Raw genomic sequence first — 12,500 nt, 5'->3', positions numbered from 1 at the left:
CACATGATATATTACTGGTAGGAATACCATAATATTAAAATTCAATTATATATATTTTACTTATATTATAAAATATAATAAAAAAATAAGTATATCCTAGTATTAATAAATTAGTATTAATACATTAAAGAGGAAAACTTATATAAAATTATATTATTTATAATATAAACAATACAGTAACTTATATATATTTAGTTTTCAACTAAAAAGAAAAATTAAAAATATTCTTAAAAACAACCTCAACTCATATGAGACTACCCCCTGAATTTAAGCATATTAGTTAGGGGAGGAAAAGAAACTAACTAGGATTTTCTTAGTAGCGGCGAGCGAAAAGAAACTAGTTCAGCACTAAAGGATTTTGTTTATACAAATATCCGATGTAGTGTATGGAATATCTATATTCTAATATGAGAAATTAACAGTCTAAGTCCTTCTTAAACGAGGCCATTTACCCATAGAGGGTGCTAGGCCCGTATGACGTTAATGATTATTAGAAGATATTTCCAAAGAGTCGTGTTGCTTGATAGTGCAGCACTAAGTGGGTGGTAAACTCCATCTAAAACTAAATATAACCATGAGACCGATAGCAAACAAGTACCGTGAGGGAAAGTTGAAAAGAACTCTGAATAGAGAGTTAAATAGTACGTGAAACTGTTTAGAGGTTAAGCCCGATGAACCTAAACATCCATGAAATATGAAAAATTCAACATTATAAATATTATATAATTATATAATAATGATGGTGTGCAATTTTTTCATATATGGACATTGCAATCTGTTAATAAATATATATTTATCATAAGATATATTTAAAAAGTTTATTTTATATATGAAAATTTATTTTCTATATAATATAATTTAAATATTATCGGATAAATAATTGACAGATAAAAAATCAATATAATGCGTAAATTATATATTATTATAATTTTATAATATTATATTAATTTATATATTAATATAATTATTATATGCATTAATATGATTAGCAATGCTATAGATTTAGGATACCTTCGGGACCCGTCTTGAAACACGGACCAAGGAGTCTAACATGTGTGCAAGTCATTAGAATTTATTTTAAATAAAATCTAAAGGCGTAATTAACTTAACTGTTAATATGGGATTAAATTATATATATAATTTTATATATATAATATCAATCCTGGGGCGTTCTATATAGTTATGTATATAAATAATTTTTAATTATTTTTTATACCTCTAACTAGAACGTACCTTGAGCATATATGCTGTGACCCGAAAGATGGTGAACTATACCTGATCAGGTAGAAGTCAGGGGAAACCCTGATGGAAGACCGAAACAGTTCTGACGTGCAAATCGATTGTCAGAATTGGGTATAGGGGCGAAAGACCTATCGAACTATCTAGTAGCTGGTTCCCACCGAAGTTTCCCTCAGGATAGCTGGTGCATAAAAATATTATATAAAATAATCTTATCTGGTAAAGCGAATGATTAGAGGCCTTAGGGCCGAAACGACCTTAACCTATTCTCAAACTTTAAATGGGTAAGAACCTAAACTTTCTTGAATGAAGTTTTAGGTTATGATATATTGTGCCCAGTGGGCCACTTTTGGTAAGCAGAACTGGCGCTGTGGGATGAACCAAACGTGACGTTACGGTGCCTAAATTAACAACTCATGCAGATACCATGAAAGGCGTTGCTTGCTTAAAACAGCAGGACGGTGGACATGGAAGTCGTAATCCGCTAAGGAGTGTGTAACAACTCACCTGCCGAAGCAACTAGCCCTTAAAATGGATGGCGCTTAAGTTGTATACCTATACGTCACTGTTAATGTAAATGATTTATATTACATTATTAATGTATATAAATTTAGAAACATTAACAAGTAGGTGGGTACAATGGTAGCGTAGAAGCATCTTCCGTAAGGATGTGTGGAGCTGCCATTGGTACAGATCTTGGTGGTAGTAGCAAATAATCGAATGAGACCTTGGAGGACTGAAGTGGAGAAGGGTTTCGTGTGAACAGTGGTTGATCACGAGTTAGTCGGTCCTAAGCTTAAGGCGAAAGCCGAACAAAATTTAAGGTTTTATCCCCATTGATAATATAAAATACCTTAAATTAAATAAGCGAAAGGGAATACGGTTCCAATTCCGTAACCTGTTGAGTATACGTTTGTAATAAATATGGTCATTATGATCATCCTGGTAACAGAAACAATCATAGAGAAGCCGTCGAGAGGTATCGGAAGAGTTTTCTTTTCTGTTTTATAGTTGTACTACCATGGAAATCTTTCGAAGAGAGATATGGTAGATGAACTAGAAGAGCATGGCATTTACTGCTGTGTCGATATTTTCTCCTCGGACCTTGAAAATCTATGATTGGGCCACGCAAACTTCTCAACAGGCCGTACCAATATCCGCAGCTGGTCTCCAAGGTGAAGAGTCTCTAGTCGATAGAATAATGTAGGTAAGGGAAGTCGGCAAATTAGATCCGTAACTTCGGGATAAGGATTGGCTCTGAAGATTGAGATAATCGGGCTTGAATGGGAAACAATAAAGTGGTGCATGTACTCGTTCTGGGTAAATAGAATTTATTATAAAATTTATTTTATAATATTTTTGTTCCCCGGATAGAAGCTACATAACCAGTTGTGGAACATTCTTGCTAATAATATACTGGTAATATAATTTTTTAATTATATTATCATATATTTTATAACGGTTATCAATTAACAATCAATTCAGAACTGGCACGGACTTGGGGAATCCGACTGTCTAATTAAAACAAAGCATTGTGATGGCCCTAACGGGTGTTGACACAATGTGATTTCTGCCCAGTGCTATGAATGTCAAAGTGAAGAAATTCATTTAAGCGCTGGTTAACGGCGGGAGTAACTATGACTCTCTAAGTAACTATGACTCTCTTAGAACATGCAGCACCATTCGAGTCATATGTTACTATGAAACCAATGTCTCTCACACTCTCCTGCGGGATTGTGATCGGGAACTTGGACGTGCCTATCTCACGCCTCCTCGTGGCGCCCGCTGGTAACGGGTCTTCCAGACGGTACCTATCCCGCATGAAGGAAGACGCCGGCTAAGTTGAGAAGGCTTTTTATATGGCATGTGGGTTGACACCCCACCTGTCATCAATACAGCTGTCATGTTAAATAATAACCAAAATATATCGGGGGAGTCGGATAACCCCAGGGTACTGCCCACTGGTAGTGCCCAACAGCTGACAATGAACAGCAACGGTGCATCAGCAATAGCTAATCGCACCAGGAGTCGCACGGGCGTTGGCGTGGGCTCCAGCCGCAACAACAGTAGTAATATTACAGCCATTACTACTGGCGGCTTGAACCCCCTTGATACCAGGGGTTCTCCGGTTGGCTCTGTTCCGCCCCAGAGCAACCGCTGTTTAGCCTGTGGCAGAAGGGAATGTGTGTGTGTAGAATTGGAAAACGAATCTGATACAGCCCAGATTCATGAGTGCAGATTTTGTGCACGTGTTTTCGGCACCAAAACTGGTCGTGGTGTGCATGAGAAGAAAGCCCATCCAAATGAATTGGATGAGGAGAGGTTGGCACGGCAACCTGAGAGTAAAGTGCGATGGTCAGAGGAAGAGTTAAGAATCCTTGCAAGAAAAGAGGTAGAGTTGTCTAGGAGGGGTGTACGTTTCATAAATGTGGAACTTGCTGCCCTCTTCGACAACAGGTCACTGGAGGCCATAAAGAAGATCCGACAGAAAACGGCATATAGGAACTTCGTTAGGGAATATACCAATGAACCGGATGGACATCCTGTCATTGTTGCGGGTGACATGGATGATCTACCTCACAGTGGCGACACTGATGGGGGGTTCATTGAGTATATTCTCCAAAGGCCTCCGAGAAACCCACACAATTTAAGTGGCCATCTATACTCGCTTGCTTGCGAAGCTCATACTCGAGGCAAAGAGGAAACCATGATTTGTCTAACAGCACTCCTTAGGGAGCATTTGCCTTGGAGAGAGCATCCTCGAGTCCCTGTCGCCCGTCCTGCTAATTGTGCAACCCATAGCAGACGGCGGCAGAGGCGAAAAGAGTATGCTCTCACGCAGAGAAATTTTAAAAAGCACCAAGGTAGATGCATCAAATCCATTTTGGAGGGGCCCATCGCTTCGAATCCACCAGGACGAGAAGTGATGGAACCGTACTGGAGGGCAATCATGGAACAGTCGAACACCTCATCGCCCCCTGACGAAAGGCTAGAGAGGCAAGAGTGGTTGGCATTATGGAGTCCAATTACCGTTGATGACGTTCTGTCATCAAGGCTTAGCAATGCTACATCTCCTGGTCCTGATTGTATCACGGCGAGGCAACTCAATGCGATAGGACAGGACGCACTCATGATGATATTTAATATTATCATGTGGTGTGGTCGACTACCTACGTTTGCGCGTAGGTCAAGAACCATCTTTATCCCGAAAAAGACCGGTTCTTGCGGCCCAGGTGATTTCCGTCCCATCACAGTTCCTTCGGTGTTGAGCCGGCACTTGCATGGTTTACTGGCGAGAAGACTCTTGAAACATTTTAAATTTGATTCTCGTCAGCGGGCATTCATTAGTGGAGTGGATGGATGCACCGACAATGCCATGCTAATGGACATGTTGCTGCGGGATCATCATGATCGCAAAGCACCATTGTTCATGGCTCTAGTTGACGTGAGTAAGGCATTTGACTCCGTTTCCCACAGTGCTATACTGGGGACTCTGAGATCATATGGCTTGCCCACGGGATTCTGCGATTACATCGGGAATATGTACGCAGAATCAACAACACATCTTTGTGGTGATGGGTGGATTAGTAGCGATGTGCACCCAGGACGGGGAGTCAAACAAGGTGATCCTTTGTCACCCGTAATCTTTAACATTGTGGTTAACAGATTATTGGGCTCCCTGCCTGCTGAAGTTGGAACTTCCCTTGGTGATGTAAGACTCAATGCAATGGCATTTGCGGATGACCTTGTCCTTTTGGCAGAAACGCCGCGAGGATTAAAAGAATTGTTAGATACCACACACATTCTTAGGAATGTGTGGGATGTCACTTAATAGTGCAAAATGCTTGACAGTGAGCATAGAAGTTCGTGGCAAAGACAAGGTAACAATGGTAAATGACCGGCGCACGTTTTACATCGCGGATAGGCCAATCCCAGCATTAAAGAGAACAGACGATTGGACCTACTTGGGAATCAACTTCACGGCCGATGGTCGGTGCAAGTGCTATCCATATAAGGAATTGGGCCCCAGATTGGAAAATGTACGGAAGGCACCACTCAAACCTCAACAAAGGCTTCACGCACTTAGAACTGTCCTAATACCACAACTTTATCATAAACTTGCTCTTGGCAGTGTTATGATCGGTGCTCTGAATAAAACAGATAGGATCATACGCAATGCGGTCCGGGCATGGCTACGCCTACCACACGATGTGCCGGTTGCATTTTTTCATGCTCCGGTGAGCCATGGAGGATTGGGCATTCCATCTGTTCGATGGATTGCTCCATGGCTCAGGAAGCAGCGTTTGGACTCGCTTAAACTGCCGTGCCTCGAGCAAGTGGTCATTGCAAACACTTTTATAGCGACCGAGTATGATAAAGTTGAAAGAAGATTGACGGTTGATGGACAGATTCTGGGAACTAGAAATCAGATTGATCAGTATTGGAGCAACAAGTTGTATGGTCAGGTGGATGGAGTTGGTCTTAGGGAAGCGGGGCATGTTCCGCAGGCGCACCGGTGGGTGAGGGAACCCACAAAGCTGCTGAGCGGGAAGGACTTCGTGAATTGCATCAGGCTTCGCATCAACGCTTTACCTGCGAGGTCAAGGACCTCAAGGGGAAGAGCACAGCTTGACAGAAGGTGTCGAGCTGGATGCGGAGAACCTGAAACCACCAATCACATAGTCCAGAGATGCCACCGAACACACGCTGCCCGGATCAACAGGCATGACAATATCGTTGGCTATATTAAGAGGAGTCTCTGTAACCGTGGTTTCACCACTCTTACAGAACCCTCTTATCAAATGCCTAGCGGTCATGTCCTGAAACCTGATCTTGTTGCCACCAAGGATCAATCTATTCTTGTTCTTGACGCTCAGGTCAACACCGACGCTGTCAATCTCATAGGGCCTCATCGCACCAAGACCAGTAAGTATAGTGGGAGAGACTTCCTGGAGCAAGTAAAAAGAGGAAGTACAAGGGAGGGACACAATTCAACACACACACACACAATAAGAGAGGGAGAAGAGACTCAAGTAGGGGAAAGGGAAGTAAAGGTGATGACAGTCACTCTCAACTGGCGAGGTATTTGGTGTAAGAAGTCCGCACAGGATCTTCTTGCATTCAACGTCCTCAACACGCGAGACCTGGCTGTCATCAGCACTAGAGTGGCGCAGGGTAGTATTCGATGCTTTAACATCTTTAATCGAACTACCCAGGTGCGTGAAGGTATTGGCTGATGTAACGTTGCTGTTCAGCTATTTAAAAAGGGTGCCGTCTACCCATTTTGAACATAAGTATAGGCGCAAATTTTCCAGGGGGTGTTTTAGTCGGTAGTCAGTGAAGACTGCATGATAGATTAGTAGAGCATGAACATAATATCATAAGAAAAATGCGAATAGCATATTAAACTGGAGTCCGACACTGCCGAGCCCGAAAAAGGGCAGGCGGACGTAAATGTCTTTCACCTCCGCCTTCGGGAAAAAAAAAAAAAAAAAAAAAAAAAAAAAAAAAAAATAGCCAAATGCCTCGTCATCTAATTAGTGACGCGCATGAATGGATTAACGAGATTCCTACTGTCCCTATCTACTATCTAGCGAAACCACAGCCAAGGGAACGGGCTTGGAATAATTAGCGGGGAAAGAAGACCCTGTTGAGCTTGACTCTAGTCTGGTAGTGTAAGGAGACATAAGAGGTGTAGCATAAGTGGGAGATATAATATTTCGGTATTATATCAATAATGAAATACCACTACTCTTATTGTTTCCTTACTTACTTGATAAAATGGAACGTGTATCATTTACTTAGCCATTACACGGATATATATCCATTATATATTTTATGGTATTTTGTTTTGATGCAAGTTTCTTGATAAAAGTACAATGAGTTTGTTATATACACCAAACATATTTATATAAAATGATTTTGGTATAAAAAATAATTATTTTTAATTATTTTCTTATACTTATAATCAAAGTAATATAATATGGTATGACTCTTTCACTCAGGTATGATCCAATTCAAGGACATTTCCAGGTGGGGAGTTTGACTGGGGCGGTACATCTTTCAAATAATAACGAAGGTGTCCCAAGGCCAGCTCAGTGCGGACAGAAACCACACGTAGAGCAAAAGGGCAAATGCTGACTTGATCTCGATGTTCAGTACACATAGAGACAGCAAAAGCTCGGCCTATCGATCCTTTTGGTTTAAGGAGTTTTTAACAAGAGGTGTCAGAAAAGTTACCACAGGGATAACTGGCTTGTGGCAGCCAAGCGTTCATAGCGACGTTGCTCTTTGATCCTTCGATGTCGGCTCTTCCTATCATTGTGAAGCAAAATTCACCAAGCGTTGGATTGTTCACCCATTCAAGGGAACGTGAGCTGGGTTTAGACCGTCGTGAGACAGGTTAGTTTTACCCTACTGATGACAATATATTATTGTGACAGCATTCCTGCGTAGTACGAGAGGAACCGCAGGTACGGACCAATGGCACAATACTTGTTCGAGCGAACAGTGGTATGACGCTACGTCCGTTGGATTATGCCTGAACGCCTCTAAGGTCGTATCCGTGCTGGACTACAATAATAATAATGGGGCGACTGTATTGTATAGCAATAAACCATTTAAAGTTATTATCTTTATGATAATAACGATAATGGATTATGTGATGCTAATGTTATGTAAAATATAGTTACAGAGTATGTATACATGGTATCTTACTTGACGGATAACTAGTTTTGCATTTAAACATTATTAAATACGATGACAGTGCCTAGAATCAATTGTAAACGACTTTGGTAACGGGCAAGGTGTTGTAAGTGGTTGAGCAGCTGCCATACTGCGATCCACTGAAGCTTATCCTTTGCTTGAAGATTCGAAAAATTTATTTTATTTTTCGATTCTTCTTATTATTCCACATATTATTATCTCATGTAGAGTAGTGATATTGTGTGGGATATGGGGTCAGGTCTGCTCTGGTCTGGTCTAGTCTAGTCTAGATTTAGTCTAGTCTGGTCTAGTCTGATCTAGTATTGTATGGCCTGATCTGGTTTGGGTGATGGTCTTTATAGCCCTTATACATTCTTTATTATACATTACTAACAAGGTATGTATTATAAAATTGTATATGGGTATATAATAGTGGCGATGGTGGTAGCCACTAGTAGTACATTCTTATTACTTACTATAAAGTATTAAGTATGTATTATAAAATTGTATATGGGTATAATAGTGGCGATGGCGGTAGCCACTATTAGTACATTCTTATTACTTACTATAAAGTATTAAGTATGAATTATAAAATAGTATATGGGTATAATAGTGGCGATGGCGGTAGCCACTATTAGTACATTCTTATTACTTACTATAAAGTATTAAGTATGAATTATAAAATAGTATATGGGTATAATAGTGGCGATGGCGGTAGCCACTATTAGTACATTCTTATTACTTACTATAAAGTATTAAGTATGAATTATAAAATAGTATATGGGTATAATAGTGGCGATGGCGGTAGCCACTATTAGTACATTCTTATTACTTACTATAAAGTATTAAGTATGAATTATAAAATAGTATATGGGTATAATAGTGGCGATGGCGGTAGCCACTATTAGTACATTCTTATTACTTACTATAAAGTATTAAGTATGAATTATAAAATAGTATATGGGTATAATAGTGGCGATGGCGGTAGCCACTATTAGTACATTCTTATTACTTACTATAAAGTATTAAGTATGAATTATAAAATAGTATATGGGTATAATAGTGGCGATGGCGGTAGCCACTATTAGTACATTCTTATTACTTACTATAAAGTATTAAGTATGAATTATAAAATAGTATATGGGTATAATAGTGGCGATGGCGGTAGCCACTATTAGTACATTCTTATTACTTACTATAAAGTATTAAGTATATATTATAAAATTGTATATGAGTATAATAGTGGCGATGGCGGTAGCCACTATTAGTTCATTCTTATTACTTACTATAAAGTATTAAGTATGTATTATAAAATTGTATATGGGTATAATAGTGGCGATGGCGGTAGCCACTATTATTACATTCTTATTACTTACTATAAGTATATTAAGTGTGTATTATAAAATTGCATATGAGTATTAATAGTGGCGTTGGTACTTAAGTAGTACATTCTTATTATACTTACCTATATATAAGTATGTATTATAGGAATGGTGATAAACATTTGCTATTGAAGGCTTGTAATATTGATTGGTAGGTGGTGGTGGTGGTTGTTAAGATAGGTTAAGTATATTCTTACTATAAATACTTCAAATAAGTATTTTCTTAATGTATTACTGCATGAATAATGATTTAAGTAATACTTATTATTATATATCAATACAGTGGCAGGTATTGGATATGGGAATAACATAGACCTGAACGAGACATATGTTATGCTCGACAGGCAATAATTACTTTTCATAAGTGAAAAGTAACCTGGGTTGGTAAGCATGTTATGCCCACCCGATGAAAAAATTTTTTTCAGCCTGGTTTGATATTTACCAATGGCAATATAAGCCTGATCGGGACATATGTTATGCTCGACAGGCAATAATTACTTTTCATGAATGAAAAGTAACCTGAGTTGGTAAACATGTTATGCCCACCCGATGAAAAAAATTTTTTCAGCCTGGTTTGATATTTATCAAAGGCAAAATAAGCCTGATCGGGACATATGTTATGCTCGACAGGCAATAATTACTTTTCATGAATGAAAAGTAACCTGGGTTGGTAAGCATGTTATGCCCACCCGATGAAAAAATTTTTTTCAGCCTGGTTTGATATTTATCAAAGGCAAAATAAGCCTGATCGGGACATATGTTATGCTCGACAGGCAATAATTATTTTTCATGAATGAAAAGTAACCTGGGTTGGTAAACATGTTATGCCCACCCGATGAAAAAATTTTTTTCAGCCTGGTTTGATATTTATCAAAGGCAAAATAAGCCTGATCGGGACATATGTTATGCTCGACAGGCAATAATTACTTTTCATGAATGAAAAGTAACCTGGGTTGGTAAACATGTTATGCCCACCCGATGAAAAAATTTTTTTCAGCCTGGTTTGATATTTATCAAAGGCAAAATAAGCCTGATCGGGACATATGTTATGCTCGACAGGCAATAATTACTTTTCATGAATGAAAAGTAACCTGGGTTGGTAAACATGTTATGCCCACCCGATGAAAAAATTTTTTTCAGCCTGGTTTGATATTTACCAATGGCAATATAAGCCTGATCGGGACATATGTTATGCTCGACAGGCAATAATTACTTTTCATGAATGAAAAGTAACCTGGGTTGGTAAGCATGTTATGCCCACCCGATGAAAAAATTTTTTCAGCCTGGTTTGATATTTATCAAAGGCAAAATAAGCCTGATCGGGACATATGTTATGCTCGACAGGCAATAATTACTTTTCATGAATGAAAAGTAACCTGGGTTGGTAAACATGTTATGCCCACCCGATGAAAGAATTTTTTTCAGCCTGGTTTGATATTTACCAATGGCAATATAAGCCTTATCGGGACATATGTTATGCTCGACAGGCAATAATTACTTTTCATGAATGAAAAGTAACCTGGGTTGGTAAACATGTTATGCCCACCCGATGAAAAAATTTTTTTCAGCCTGGTTTGATATTTACCAATGGCAATATAAGCCTGATCGGGACATATGTTATGCTCGACAGGCAATAATTACTTTTCATGAATGAAAAGTAACCTGGGTTGGTAAACATGTTATGCCCACCCGATGAAAAAAATTTTTTCAGCCTGGTTTGATATTTATCAAAGGCAAAATAAGCCTGATCGGGACATATGTTATGCTCGACAGGCAATAATTACTTTTCATGAATGAAAAGTAACCTGGGTTGGTAAACATGTTATGCCCACCCGATGAAAAAAATTTTTTCAGCCTGGTTTGATATTTATCAAAGGCAAAATAAGCCTGATCGGGACATATGTTATGCTCGACAGGCAATAATTACTTTTCATGAATGAAAAGTAACCTGGGTTGGTAAGCATGTTATGCCCACCCGATGAAAAAATTTTTTTCAGCCTGGTTTGATATTTATCAAAGGCAAAATAAGCCTGATCGGGACATATGTTATGCTCGACAGGCAATAATTACTTTTCATGAATGAAAAGTAACCTGGGTTGGTAAGCATGTTATGCCCACCCGATGAAAAAATTTTTTTCAGCCTGGTTTGATATTTATCAAAGGCAAAATAAGCCTGATCGGGACATATGTTATGCTCGACAGGCAATAATTACTTTTCATGAATGAAAAGTAACCTAAATTGGTAAACAAATTATGATTTAAGTAATGCTTATTATAATAAATATATCAATACAATACAGGTATTGGATATGGGAAGCATATTTATTGATTATTAAAATTTTATGTGTAAATCTATGTATGACCACTTTTTGATTCAAACGTACATTTTTTAATTACATTTTTTTTCATGAATGAAATTGGGCCTGGTTTGATAAACATGTTATGCTCGCCCGATGAAAAAATTTTTTTTAAAAAAAATTTTTTTTAGCCTGATTTGATATTTATCAAAGGCAAAATAGACCTTAACGAGACATATGTTGTTATGCTCGGCAGGCAATAATTATTTTTCATGAGTGAAAGGTAACCTGGGTTGGTAAGCATGTTATGCCCACCCGATGAAAAAATTTTTTTCAGCCTGGTTTGATATTTATCAAAGGCAAAATAGGCCTGATCGGACATATGTTATGCTCGACAGGCAATAATTACTTTTCATGAGTGATAAGTAACCTGGGTTGGTAAACATGTTATGCCCACCCGATGAAAAAATTTTTTTCAGCCTGGTTTGATATTATCAATGGCAAAATAAACCTGATCGGGACATATGTTATGCTCGACAGGCAATAATTACTTTTCATGAGTGTTAAGTAACCTGGGTTGGTAAACATGTAATGAAAAATAGGTCAAATCGAGACATTATGTTGGTTATGCTCGACAATCAATAATATTTTTATCATAGTAGGTCAACGAGTATATATTTATTATATGCTCATATATTGATATACGTGTACAAAAATGTGGTGGTACGGATAAGCGATATCAGAAGTTGACAAAATATACTATGAAGGTTATAATATAAAAATTATAATTGTGTAAAAATTCATATATCTAATTTAATATTAGGATAAGATTGAATAAATGATTAAATATTAATCATTGGAAGAAAGGTAATGAAAT

At 38.2% G+C, this 12,500-nt stretch overlaps 1 pseudogene; it reads left to right on the top strand.

Moving 5' to 3' along the window:
• Positions 1-234: 234 nt before the first annotated feature.
• On the top strand, positions 235-8,114 carry LOC129618009 (large subunit ribosomal RNA; annotated as a pseudogene).
• The last annotated feature ends 4,386 nt before the right edge of the window (positions 8,115-12,500 follow it).

Source organism: Condylostylus longicornis, unplaced genomic scaffold (genome assembly GCF_029603195.1).
Source record: "Condylostylus longicornis isolate FDR11 unplaced genomic scaffold, ASM2960319v2 ptg000711l, whole genome shotgun sequence".
Lineage (NCBI taxonomy): Eukaryota > Metazoa > Arthropoda > Insecta > Diptera > Dolichopodidae > Condylostylus > Condylostylus longicornis.
Note: the sequence above shows the minus strand (reverse complement) of the source record. Positions and strands in the feature narration are given on the sequence as shown.